Source organism: Sceloporus occidentalis, unplaced genomic scaffold, assembly GCF_023333645.1.
Source record: "Sceloporus occidentalis isolate IW3139 unplaced genomic scaffold, rSceOcc1.0.p SCAF_1, whole genome shotgun sequence".
NCBI lineage: Eukaryota > Metazoa > Chordata > Lepidosauria > Squamata > Phrynosomatidae > Sceloporus > Sceloporus occidentalis.
In genome coordinates, this window is record NW_028316981.1 from 1452018 (window position 1) to 1466101 (window position 14084).

Here is a 14084-nt window from a genome sequence, read left to right on the forward strand (position 1 = left end):
GGCTGCCTGTGTCCATTAGTTGGGTGAATTCTTAAACCTTTAAACTGTAGGTCACTGTTTATATAACTTCTCACATGAATATATTCATTTTTTTATAGTCAAGGAGGTTTTGGAGTAGCGGAGAAGGTGGCCTAGGAACAGTGTTGGAGGGCGTCTCCTTTATCACTTCTTCTTTTAATTTTTTTGTTCTTTAAGAGGCTTGTGGGAGTCCTGGTGGCACAGTGGTTAAATGCCTGTACTGCAGCCATTCACTCAAAACCACAAGGTTGCGAGTTCAAGACCAGCAAAAGGGCCCAAGCTCAACTCAGGCTTGCATCCTTCCGAGGTCGCTAAAATGAGTACCCAGACTGTTGGGGGGCAAATTAGCTTACTTGCTAATGAGCTTACTTGCTGTTCACCGCTATGATCTTTGGAATAGCGGTATATAAATAAAACAAATTATTATTATTATTATTGTGGGAACTTTTGCATAGAAGAAGTGAGTCAGAGACATGGCTCTGAAAGGAGCTAGTAGCCCAGAGCTCTCTAGGTAACTATAGGCCCACTTGACTGAGCTTGCTAACAGACCTTGGTGACAAAGGGCAAGCCAACAGGCTCTAAAGACGGAAGAAAAAGGTTCTTCCTCACACTGGACATCAGTATAGCTGCTGGCGGTGGCAATTAGAACAAAGCAGTTCTTTATTCTGGTGTTTAACTGGGGAAGCCCACAGTTTCAGTGCCTCCTTAAGACTTCTCAGTATGGACACTGACTGACCTGCTGTAGTCAGCTGCAACACTTCTGGGATGTTTGTTTCCTTGCCTACAGATGTGGGGAACTTCACCTGCACAAAGTGCAAGTTGATAGCCCTCTTTAAAGAAAAAGTCCAGCAGCTGGAGGCCCGGGTATCTACATTTCAGCATCTTAGGGAGCAAGAGGTTTTCTGACCAAAATGGACCAGACAGTCTTGGACAAGAAACACACAGAGAAAGTTGCAGGGGAGGAGGAGGTCCCTTCACATACACAGAAGGTAGACAGCTGGAGGAGGAATGTCACACACAGAAGTAGGTAAACCAGGGATTGTTATGTGAGCTTGCAGCTACAGAATCGATTTGAATCTCTCTCTGTTATCAGAGATGATGAGGAACAGCAGCAGGGACAGCCCTCAGTGGTTTGTGGGCCTGACAAGTCTTATTGAGAAGTGTGTTGTTTTCCTGGGGCAAGGATCTATGATGTGACAGAGAGTCTGACAAGATTTGTCACACCTACAGACCATTTCCCCTTTCTTTTGCTCCATCTGGGAACCAATGTTACTACAAGGCACAGCCTTCAGAATATCAGATGGGATTATGAGGCTCTAGGTAGGAAGCTGAAAGAACTGAATGCACAGGTTGTCATCTCATTTCTTCTCCCAAATGAAGGGCATGGTCCAAGAAGGCAGGGATAAATAGCAGAGGTGAATAACTGGCTCCTCAGATGGTGCCTCTGAGAGCAATTTGGATTTTTTGGATCATGGTCTGAGGTTCCATGAGGAGGGACTTCTGGCAAGGGATGGGTTGCATCTCATGCCAGTTAGCAGTAACGTTTTTGCCAATAGTCTCAAAAATTTGATCAAGAGGTCTTTAAACTGAGTTATATAGGGGAGGGAGACAGTATTCTGGAAGGCAAAAGGACTGGAGAAAAGAGTTAAACTTTCATAGAGGGAACAAGGTAAACAGTGCAAGGACCCAACAGTGGGAGGTAAAAAAACTTGAACATGCAGCAAGTCAAGGGGACACATGGTCTTCGATGTCTCTACACTAATGCACATTGCATGGGAAACAAACAAGATGAACTCGAACTCCTAGTACAACAAAGCAAATATGATATAATAGGCATCACTGAAACCTGGTGGGATGAGTCTAACAATTGGAACCTTTTAAAGAGAAACAGGCCAAACAGGGGAGGAATCGCATTCTATGTCAGGGATATTTACACCAGTGAAGAGATCCAGGACATCAATCATGGAAGCCAGGTGGGGAGTATCTGGAGTGTCACAGAGGGAGCAAGGCAAACAGTGCAGGGACCCCAACAATGGGAGGGCAAAACACTGCACAGGTAGCATGCAGGGGAGGCACATGGTCTTCGATGTCTCTACACTAATGCAAAGAGCATGGGAAATAAGCAAGATGAACTCAAACTCCTAACACAACAAATATGATATAATAGGCATCACTGAAACCTGGTGGGATGCACCTCATGATTGGAACATAATAATACGGGGGTATAACCTTTATAAGAGAAACAGGCCAAACAAGAAAGAAGGAGGAATAGCCTTATATGTCAGGGACATTTACACCAGTGAAGAGATCCAGGACATCAATCCTGGAAGCCAGGTGGAGAGCATCTGGATAAAAATTAAAGGGGAGGGAAACAACAAGGATGTTACGGTGGGAGTCTACTACAGACCCCCAAGTCAGACTAAGGAATTGGATGATGGCTTTCTTGAACAGATGACCACACATTCAGCAAGGAGAGATGTAGTAGTGATGGGTGACTTCAACTTTCCTGATATTTACTGAAAGTCAGCCGAATCCTCAAGGTCTAGCAAATTCCTCACTTGCCTTGGAGACAATTTCATTGTCCAAAAGGTTAAAGAGGCAGTAAGGGGGTCAACTATTTTAGATCTGATCCTAACCAACAAGGATGACTTGGTTAATGGGGTGCAAGTGGTGGGATCATTAGGTGGAAGTGACCATCTACTCCTGGAGTTTGTTATACAGAGGAAAGGAGAAGCCGGGCATAGTCAGACACGCATTCTAGGCTTTAGGAAAGCTGATTTTATTACAGTATAGTCTCGGTTATCTGACATTCCAGATTATCTGACATTGGATAACTTGGGGGTCTGGCTGTGGGCCTTTCTGTGCCCCCAGACATGCCTCCAAACAGAAAAGGCCCCAAGAGGGTGGTGGTGGTGGCGGCAGTCAGAGCCATCAGGCTCCCCCACCAGCTTCTGTCCCAGCTTGGCTGCAAGGGGGAAGAGTCTGCTGGGGTTGAGAAGGCCGGGTTCAAGCTGCAAAGGAGAGGACGGGGTGATTGGCCCAGGCCTCTCCTTCACAGCTTGCTTTCCCTTAGCCCAAAGGGAGTCCATAGAGTGCCATTCGGGCTGAAGGAAACCAGGCTGCAAAGCCCCTGCCCCCCACAGCCAAGCCAGGGCAGAAGCTGCTGCTGCAGAGGAACCAGCAGGAAAGGAGGGAGGGAAGGAGACGGGGAGGGAATGAGGGAATGAGGGAGGGAAGGAATCATAGAATCGTAGAGACTGCAAGGAAGAAGGAGGGAAGGGAGGCGAGGCGAATGGAGGGGAGTCTGGATTTTTGGCTATCCGACTATCAGCCGGCCTGTTTATGTCAGATAATCGAGACTCTACTGTAAACATAGGCGGGGTACAGACGGGCAGGGGAAGACGTCTTGAAGGTGTATTCTGGTGAATACGGAGCCTCCAGACCGCCTGCCCCGGGGGCGTGGCTCAGGTGTATGGGGCTTCCACATGGGGGGCAGTGAAGACGCCTCACCTGGGGCCGTTTCTGACCCGCAGTTTCCATACCGCCGCCTCGGAGGACGCTGCAAAGAGAGAGGCAGCTTCTGCACAGGCGGCCAAAAACGGGGCTTTTTTTTTTCTTTTGCTGGCTGGCGGATGCGCAGCTGCAGCGCTCAGCACCGGCGGCAGAAAGCCTATGTGCACATTTAAAGCGCCCAGGCCCCTTTAAACTTTTTCCCTCACCCTGCCCAAGAACAATGGTGGTCTCCTGCCAGCTGGTGATCAGCTGGTGTTGGCATCCTTGTCCGCTTGCACGTTGGTAGTGTCACCAGCATCATGGATGCCTCCTCTCCTTTGGTCCCCACGCTCTTGCTGAATCTGCAATGCACAGCCACAGCTATCGCCTCTGCCACCGCTGTCCCCCTGCCATCCCCCATCACCTCCCTTGTACATATGTAAATATTTAAAGTTTTAGGGGTTTTTTATTGTTAGGTGAAAATGGCACAGGAATGTGTGTTGGGGTTCACTTTAAATTCCAAACTTTCCCCAATTCTAGCAGCGCATGCGTACATGTTGCTCTAGGGTTAGGGTTAGGGTTAGGGTTAGGGTTAGGGTTATGAGCATTAAAATAGAGTGCAGCTGTGCTGCAGCTTCCACATCTGCATGGCATCTGACGCTCTAATTAGAGCCTCGGTGCAAACTGCGCATGTTCCAGGACCCCGACTCATTATGCGATGCAGCAGACACGGAGCTTTTAAATGGGCAACTTAAATTAGCGGCGTAACAATTCTGGCGTACGGGTGCAGCAGCTCATATACGGAGATGCGCACGTACGCTGCTCATCAAAAAGAAGTGGAAAAAAGCAGCACCTTTTTAATGCCGCTTCTTCCCGCTTGGGGCGTGCGGGCGGCGTGTTCATGGCGGCATTCAGGTAAGGGCCGTCTGAAGGCTATACCTTCATGACGTCATGAACACACCCCTTTTTGCCCGTCTGTATCCCGCCTCAGAGAAATATTGGGGGCGATCCCATGGTCAGTAATACTAAAAGAAAAGGGAATACAGGACGGATGGGAGTTTCTCAAAAGTGAGATACTGAAGGCATAATTTCAAATAGTTTCAGTGAGGAAGAAAAATGGGAGATGTCTCAAGAAACCAGGATGGAGGAATAAGGAACTTTCAACTGAGCTAAGTTTTAAATGGAAAATGTATAAGAAATGGAAAAATGGAGAAATCACTAAAGAGGAATTCAAAGAAATAGCAGGCATGTGTAGGGGTAAAGTCAGAAAAGCCAAAGCACAGAATGAATTCAGGCTTGCTAGAGAGGTTAAAGACAACAAAAAGGGCTTTTTTGGATATGTCCACAGGAAAAAGAAGAAGAAAGAAACGGTAGGGTCACTGCATGGAGAAGATGGCAAAATGCTAACAGGAGACAGAGAAAAGGCAGAATTACTCAACACCTTCTTTGCCTCAGTCTTCTCAGAAAAGGAAAAGGGTGCTCAACCTGAGGATAATGGAGCAGAGGACAGATTAGGGGAATTTCAGCACAGAATAAGTGAAGAGATAGTACAGGAATACCTGGTTAACCTAAATGAATTTAAGTCTCCAGGACCTGATAAACTACACCCACTCACCAAACTATTTCTTTATTGTGGCAGCGTCATAGGTTTTGTCATCCCTCCTCTGCCACCAAATTATATGATGAGAGCCACCAAAACAGCTTATCTTCTTTTATTAAAAAGTCCACTTTCAGATATTATCTAGTAGCATGGTTATTTATGTCAGACCCAGACCAACTTGTAAATAATTAATAAATCTTTATTTGAAAAACTGTTTAACCATGTTTCACATGTTCAGCTAATACATTCACTTGTTACTATTTCACTTTGTTGTACTTAGTTACACTTTGTTCTCTCTCTCTCTCTCACACACACACACATTTGATTATTATCACTTAGGACACTCACATCGCCTTCAATTACTGTTATTTTTCTGACCCTAGTTCTGTTCTAGTCCTCAGGCTAAACCTCAGGACCGTGATGGCGAACCTATGCCACGTGTGCCAGAAGTGGCACTCCAGGCTGTTTTGCCAGGCACGGGTCCCAGGAGAAGGAGAAATAGGCACGCACCTGCCCGTACCTCCTCCTCCCTGCCATTTTCGGGCCCCCCGCTGACTCACCGAGAAAGGGAAGAAAGGCTCCTGGGGGTGGTCAGGAACAGCGGCATGCCAGCTTCTGGGCTCCCTCATGGGCCCTTCCCCAGACCTCCCTCCCGAGAGAGAGCTCTGAGGGAAGAAAGGCCCATGGGGGCGCTCAGAAACGGTGGCATAACGGCTCCTGGGCTCCCTCATGGGCCTTTCTTCCCCCAGACCTCCCTCCTGAGAGAGAGCTCTGGATGAGGAATGGCAGTGGGGGAGCCAAGGACAGTGGCGTGCCAGGTCCTGGGCTCCCTCATGGGCCCTTCCTCACCCAGGGCTCCATCCCGACAGAGCTCTGGGTGAAGAAAGCCGGGGTGGGGGGGAATCAGGAATGGCTGCATGCCAGATCCTGGGCTCCCTTATGGGCCTTTGCTGGTCCTGAGGTGTCTCCCCGGGGGCAACTCAGGACTAGCAAAGGCCTGGGCAGAGGAGGGGGGTTACATGCTTACTCCCTCTCCTCTTCCCGGGCCTTTGCTGGTCCTGAGCTGTCTCCCCGGGACCCTCAGAGGCCGGCTCCACTGGGTGCCGTCCTCCAAGGCCTGTTTGCCAGTCTCTGACAGTCCCAAAGGGACCCTCGGAGGACGGCAGACTGTGGAGGACGGTGCCCAACGGCTACCACCACTGGGCACCGTTCTCCAAGGCATGTTTGCCAGCCTCTGATGGTCGTGAATGGACCCTCAGAGGCCGGCAGACTCCAGAGGAAGGCGCCCAACAGCTCCCACCAATGGGCACCATCCTCCAAGGCCTGTTTGCCAGCCTCTGAGGGTCCCAAAGGGACCCTCAGAGGGTGGCAGACTCCGGAGGACAGCACCCAACGGCTCTCGCCACTGGGCGCCATCCTCCAAGGCCTGTTTGCCAGCCTGTGACGGTCCCAAAGGAACCTTCAGAGGCCAGCCGTCCTCCAAGATCCATTTGCTGGTCTCTGAGAATCCCAAAGGGACAGCTGGAGGCCCGGAAAAGGGGGGGCAGAATCCCTGCCCCCAGAATCCCCAGCCCCCCATCCTGGGGGTAGAAGCCCTGCCTCCGCCACATGAGCTGTAAAAGGTTCACCATCACTGCCTCTGGACATCAACCCAGCAACTGCCTCATTTGGAGGGAGGAGGGCAAGCGTCTTCCCAATCTTCAAAAAGGGGGGAAAGAGCACCCCAACAATTATTGTTCGGCTTGCAAAGGGGTCGTGACCTACTGAAATAGGGAATTTGTTCCACCTATAAGTTGGTGTACACAAGAAAAGAAAGTGACCTGTAACAATGGGGGGGGGGGGTGTTAATTAGCTCAACTGTTTAATGGGTTGTGCTAGAAGCAACCCTTTTGGAATCGTTTCCGGTTTTTATATAGAGGTTGCTGGAATAGAGGAATTCAGATAAATTGTATTTTATTAAAGGGAAAAAATACACGCAGACATTCACACACAAGAGGTATGGAATGATAGGAAAGGCTTCATTTAAGGGGATAATTACCCAGAGACCGTGGGTGCTCCGAAGATGAGATCTCATGATGAATGCAGAACTCTGCTGCTTCTTGGAGGGCAGCATGAGTTGGAACCAGTTTGAAATACCGGGAGATATGAGGTTCCCCCTGAAACTCCATGCTAGCTCTCTGAACAAAGAAATTTGGGATCTTTTTATAGGCTAAGACTAGTTTCTGGCAAAGATTGTCTATCATACATCAAAGGCCAAATCTGCATGTTAAAGGATCACTAAGATAGAGTTTCAAAGATGGGGAATAGAGTAGTAAATTAGCCCTCTCCATCTTGGGGGCAGGAAGCATCCTGCTGTAAATCGGCTCCCTCTTCCTGTCTTCGGGAAGTGTGAAGTCTTCCCTATTGCAGCTCCCAAACCATCTGATTGATCTCTATTTCAAAGCTCAATTTTGAGACCATGGCAGCTTGGCTATGTGCAACAAGCCAACCGAAGTCCCTACACACCAAAAAACCCCAAGGTGTAAAACTAAAACAAATCAAACTGAAGGGTTCTAAAGAAAATTTCAAAATTCAAAGTCAGAGTAAGGAGTTTGTAAGGACCAGAGTAAGAGTAAGGACTACCATCCACTGAGTAAGATGGTAGTCGAAACGTGTCTGGCCTTGAGTTTTTATTAGTTCATTTTCTGCATTAGCATAATTTGAAGGTTTGTTTTTTTTTTGTACCCGTTGTGATATTTCACTGGCTTTTTTATTCCAGGGTTTAGTTACTCTGACTTTGAATTTTGAAATTTTTATTATTTTTATCATTATTATATATTCACCCTTTGCATTTGCAGACTTTTCAGTGGGGTATTTATACTCTTTTAGAAATAATATTGGTTTTTCTGCTACATGGTTCAGTTATTCTGTTATTTATCCTGACTATTCACATTTTTTGTTAGAACCCTTCAGTTTGGTTAGCTTGGCTATGTGACCAGGTGGGATAAGCCTCACAGCTGCTTGCAGTCAGAGCACATTCAGGGCCATGGTAAGGGAACACACACACACAAGGAAGACAATTTTCATAGCATTTCTTGTAACACTCCCCTGCTTTGAAAACTATCTACGTATAAGTGAATCCTGGGCTGCCTCATGGGCCTTTGCTGGTCCTGAGGTGTCTCTCCGGGACCCTCAGAGGCCAGCAAGCTCGACAATAATAGTGTTCAATCCAAACTGTCCTTGCCAGGAAAATTTTGGGGTGTGAATTTGGGAAATATTGACCTGGGATTCAGGGAATTATCCTCATGAGTGAAACTCATTTGTTGAACTTGAAATGTCATCAGACAGGAGGAAAAACCTATCATGGGGCTATCCTACACACATTCACACCATAAAACAGTGAAACTCTGAACACACCAATGAGCACATGTGAATGTACACACCAACAAAGAGAGCAAGAAAGCAACTGTGAGGTAGCCATAATGAGTCTTAAATCAGTTGTGGCTGGCTGCAATGTAGCAGTGTGAAGTCTGATGAACTAAGTCTGCAAGTCCAATATGTGGTAGTATCCACAGTCACAAATAGCATGTTGGAAGACAAGACAATTTAAAGCAATATGCCATGAACGATGCAGCAAATGAACATGTGAGATGTGAGCATCAAGTAACATAACCAATATGATGATGTGAGCAACAGCAGTGTCCATGGAGAGATGCAAGCATGATGCTATTTTCAATATGTATAATTTCCCTGTTGTATATAATGCTGCTTTGACAAGCAGTGTCCACGCATGAGAGTCGGTGTGACTGAACTGTGCTTATATGCTGTAACATCTGCGTGGTATAAGCAGTGTTCATGAGATGGACGCATGGAGCAGAACAATACTGCAACAGAACTATAGGCGGGTTATAGACCGCCGCTTTGAGGCAGTCTGCCACTGCCGCCGTTTGCTCCATAAGGGAGCCGTCACAGCCACACCGCGCGGCTCCGTTACGGAGCAAAAAAGAAGCTCCAAAATGGAGCTTCTTTCTGCGGCGCCTCTGTGATGTCGCGATACGTAAAGATGGCGCCGGCTGTGTGGAACGGCTGGCGCCATATTGTACGGACAGAGTCCGTATTAGACCCAGGGGCATCTAGAAGAGACGCCCCTTTTTTAAAATGGGACGTCCTGCGGACGTCCCAAGTGCCGGTTTGTAACCGGCCATTGTCTAGTAGCAGGTGGTTTCAAGAGCAACTTGGAATACAGACGATGGCAGAGCATCCTGAACGAAAGCCAGGAGAGGCTTCCCTGTCCTCCGGGGCTCCCAGGGCGGCCTGGGCCCTTGGCTGGAGCCTGGGGGGGCCAGGGAAGCCTTCCCATGGAGAGGCTTCCCTGTCCTCTGGGGCTCCCAGGGCGGCCTGGGCCCTTGGCTGGAGCCCGGGGGTCCAGGGAAGCCTTCCCATGGAGAGGCTTCCCTGTCCTCCGGGGCTCCCAGGGCGGCCTGGGCCCTTGGCTGGAGCCCGGGGGGGGGGCAGGGAAGCCTTCCCATGGAGAGGCTTCCCTGTCCTCCAGGGCTTCCAGGGCGGCCTGGGCCCTTGGCTGGAGCCCGGAGGGACCAGGGAAGCCTTCCCATGGAGAGGCTTCCCTGTCCTCCGGGGCTCCCAGGGTGGCCTGGGCCCTTGGCTGGAGCCCGGAGGGGCCAGGGAAGCCTTCCCATGGAGAGGCTTCCCTGTCCTCCGGGGCTCCCAGGGCGGCCTGGGCCCTTGGCTGGAGCCCGGAGGGGCCAGGGAAGCCTTCCCATGGAGAGGCTTCCCTGTCCTCCGGGGCTCCCAGGGCGGCCTGGGCCCTTGGCTGGAGCCCAGGGGGGCCACGGAAGCCTCCACAGCCCTTGGAGCCCTTTCGGCCGAAGGGAAGGGCCTGGGACAGGTGCCCAAGCCCTTCTCTTTGGCCTCCCTCCCCTTCTGCTGAAAGGGCCCCTTGGAGCCCATTCAGCCGAGGGAAGGGACCAATGAGGAGAGGGCGGGCACATGCCTCCTCCTCCCCGTGGGGCTTCGGTGGAAGCTCCACCCCTGGTGTGTGGCTCCGCCCCCAGAGGGTAGAAGCTCCACCCCTGGCACGTGGCCCCGCCCTCGGAGGGTGGAAGCTCCACCTCCCCGGCTTTGGCCCCCCACTTGTCTGAGGGACAGCAACCCGGCCCCTGGCTCAAAAAGGTTGCCTACCTCTGATCTAGACACTATACTTTTATTGATGCAGCCTAAAATTGCATTGGCCTTTTTAGCTGCTGCATCACATTGCTCACTCATGTTCAACTTGTGGTCTACTTGGACTCCTAGATTCTTTTCACACATATATGTTTCTCATTCTGCCAGGTGTCCCCCATCCTCATTTTGTTAGCTTTGGCCCAGCTTTCTAGTCTACTCAGGCCATTTTGAATTTTGATCCTGTCCTCTGGTGTATTAGCTATTCCTCCTAATTTGGTGTCATCTGCAAATTTGATAAGTATGCTCCCAATTTTGTCATCCAGGTCATTGATAAAGATGTTGAATAGCACTGAGCCCAGGACAGAGCCCTGTGGGACCCCACTGGTCACTTCTCTCCAGGATCAATACTGGCAACCAGGTGGAGAGCATCTGGATAAAAATTAAAGGGGAGGGAAACAACAAGGATATTATTGTGGGAGTCTACTACAGACCCCCAAGTCAGACTGAAGAATTGGATGATGCCTTTCTAGAACAGATGACCACACAGTCAGAAAGGAGAGATGTAGTAGTGATGGGTGACTTCAACTATCCTGATATTTGCTGGAAGTCAAACTCAGCAAAATCCTCAAGGTCTAGCAAATTCCTCACTTGCCTGGAAGACAATTTCATGGTCCAAAAGGTGGAAGAGGCAACAAGGGGGTCAGCTATTTTAGATCTGATCCTAACCAACAAGGATGACTTGGTTAATGAGGTGCAAGTGGTGGGATCATTAGGTGGAAGTGACCATTTTCTTCTGGAGTTTGTTATACAGTGGAAAGGAGAAGCCAGGCAGAGTCAGACACGCATCCTAGACTTTAGGAGAGCGGATTTCAGTAAACTTAGAGAAGTATTGAGGGCGATTCCATGGTCAGAAATACTAAAAGATAAAGGAGTTCAGGACGGATGGGACTTTCTCAAAAGGGAGATACTGAAGGCACAATTTCAAACAGTTCCAGTGAGAAAGAAAAATGGGAGGTGTCTCAAGAAACCAGGATGGATGACTAAGGAACTTTCAACGGAGCTAAGTTTGAAATGGAACATGTATAAGAAATGGAAAAAGGGGGAAATCAAACAAAGAGGAATTCAAAGAAATAGCAGGCATGTTTTGGGGTAAAGTCAGAAAAGCTAAAGCGCAGAATGAAATCAGGCTTGCTAGAGAGGTTAAAGACAACAAAAAGGGCTTTTTTGGATATGTCCGCAGCAAAAGTAAGAAGAAGGAAATGGTAGGGCCACTGCGTTGAGAGGATGGCAAAATGCTAACAGAGGACAGAGAAAAGGCAGAATTACTCAACACCTTCTTTGCCTCAGTCTTCTCAAAAAAGCAAAAAGGGTGCTCAACCTGAGGATAATGGAGCAGAGGACAGAACAGGGGAATTTCAGCACAGAATAAGTAAAGAGATAGTAGAGGAACACCTTGTTAATCTAAATGAATTTAAGTCTCCGGGACCAGATGAACTCCATCCAAGGGTATTAAAAGAACTGGCAAATGTAATATCGGAGCCATTGGCAATAATCTTTGAAAACTCCTGGAGAACAGGAGAGATCCCAGCAGACTGGAGGAGGGCAAACGTTGTCCCCATCTTCAAAAAGGGGAAAAAAGAGGATCCCAACAATTATCGTCCAGTTAGTCTAACATCAGTTCTAGGAAAGATTCTGGAGCAGATCATTAAACAGAGAGTTTGTGAACATCTAGAAGGCAATGCCATAATCACAAAAAGTCAACATGGGTTTCAGAGAAACAAGTCATGCCAGACAAATCTAATCTCTTTCTTTGATAAAATGACCATCTTGGTAGATGAAGGAAATGCTGTGGATATAGTATATCTTGATTTCAGTAAGGCCTTTGACAAGGTTTCCCATGACATTCTTGCATACAAGCTTGTAAAATGTGGGCTAGACAAGGCAACTGTTACATGGATTTGTAACTGGTTGACCAGCCAAACCCAAAGAGTGCTCAACAATGGCTCCTTTTCATCCTGGAGAGAAGTGGCCAGTGGGGTCCCACAGGGCTCTGTCCTGGGCCCTGTGTTATTCAACATCTTTATCAATGACCTGGATGACAGAATTGGGAGCATACTTATCAAATTTGCAGATGACACCAAATATGGAGGAATAGCTAATGCTCCAGAGGACAGGATCAAAATTCAAAATGACCTGAATAGACTAGAAAGCTGGGCCACAGCTAACAAAATGAAATTCAACACGGAGAAATGTAAGGTATTGCACTTAGGGCGGAAAAATAAAATGCACAAATATAGGATGGGGGACACCTGGCTGAATGAAACTACGTGTGAAAGGGATCTAGGAGTCCAAGTAGACCACAAGTTGAACATGAGTCAACAGTGTGATGCGGCAGCTAAAAAGGCCAATGCAATTTTAGGCTGCATCAATAAGAGTATAGTGTCAAGATCAAGAGAAGTAATAGTGCCACTGTATTCTGCTTTGGTCAGGCCCCACCTAGAATATTGTGTCCAGTTCTGGGCGCCACAATTCAGAAAGGACATTGAGAAACTGGAGCGTGTCCAAAGGAGGGCGACAAAAATGGTGAAAGGTCTGGAAACCATGTCCTAACGACTTAGGGAGCTGGGGATGTTTAGCCTGGAAAAAAGAAGGTTAAGAGGTGATATGATAGCCCTGTTTAAATATTTGAAAGGATGTCATATTGAGGAGGGAACAAGCTTGTTTTCTTCTGCTCCAGAGAACAGGACCCGGAACAATGGATGCAAGCTACAGGAAAAGAGATTCCACCTCAACTTTCGGAGGAACTTCCTGACAGTAAGGGCTGTTCGACAGTGGAATGCACTCCCTCGGAGGGTGATAGAGTCTCCTTCCTTGGAGGTCTTGAAACAGAGGCTGGATGGCCATCTGTCAGGGATGCTTTGATTTAGATTTCCTGCATGGCAGGAGGTTGGACTGGATGGCCCTAGTGGTCTCTTCCAACTCTACGATTCTATGATTCTATGAAAAGGAGCCATTGTTGAGCACCCTTTGGCTTTGGCCGGTTTCCCTCCCCTTTAATTTTTATGCAGATACTCCCCACCTGGCTTCCAGGATCGATATCCTGGATCTCTTCACTGGTGTAAATATCCCTGACATAGAATGCGATTCCTCTCCTGTTTGGCCTGTTTCTCTTTAAAAGGTTATACCCCTCTAATTTGTCAGAATCTACCTTCATGCAGGGATTCAGGGTGTATTCTGACATAAGGATTGTAGAGGGTAGGGAGATGATTAGGGATAGTTCTAGACACGAGGGAGGTTGCAGAAGGGAGGCCAGTGAGTAAGCTCTCACACACACATATATATATAGTTACATAGGTAGATAGAGATATAGATATGTAAACTCATATATAGTATATAGAGAGATAGTGATATAGATAGGTCGATAGACATGATGGGGATTAGACCAACAAGACTTGCATTTAATTTTCTCAGGGAAAGGCATTCTGGGAAGGAGTTGCTGCCACCATGGGATATGCTGCGGATGATCATGTATCAGGCTGAGAGCAGCAAGCAATTGGGGCCATTCAGGCAGTTTTATGATGGAGTGATGGTTAACAGACACCCTCTATTCCGGCATCCATAGATTTCTCAGGACAGAGGAGCTTAGGAACCAAATGGCGCTTTTGCAGCTTTGATGTAGAATTCCTTTCTCGGGAAAGGGGGGGGGGGGTTTGGCTATTTGGGCAAAACAGGAGGAAAGGGGAGGGGGTCTGGGGTTTTAAAATGCGGTTTCTATTGGGAGTCCTTCAGATTCAGCAACAAAGTGATCCAGTGT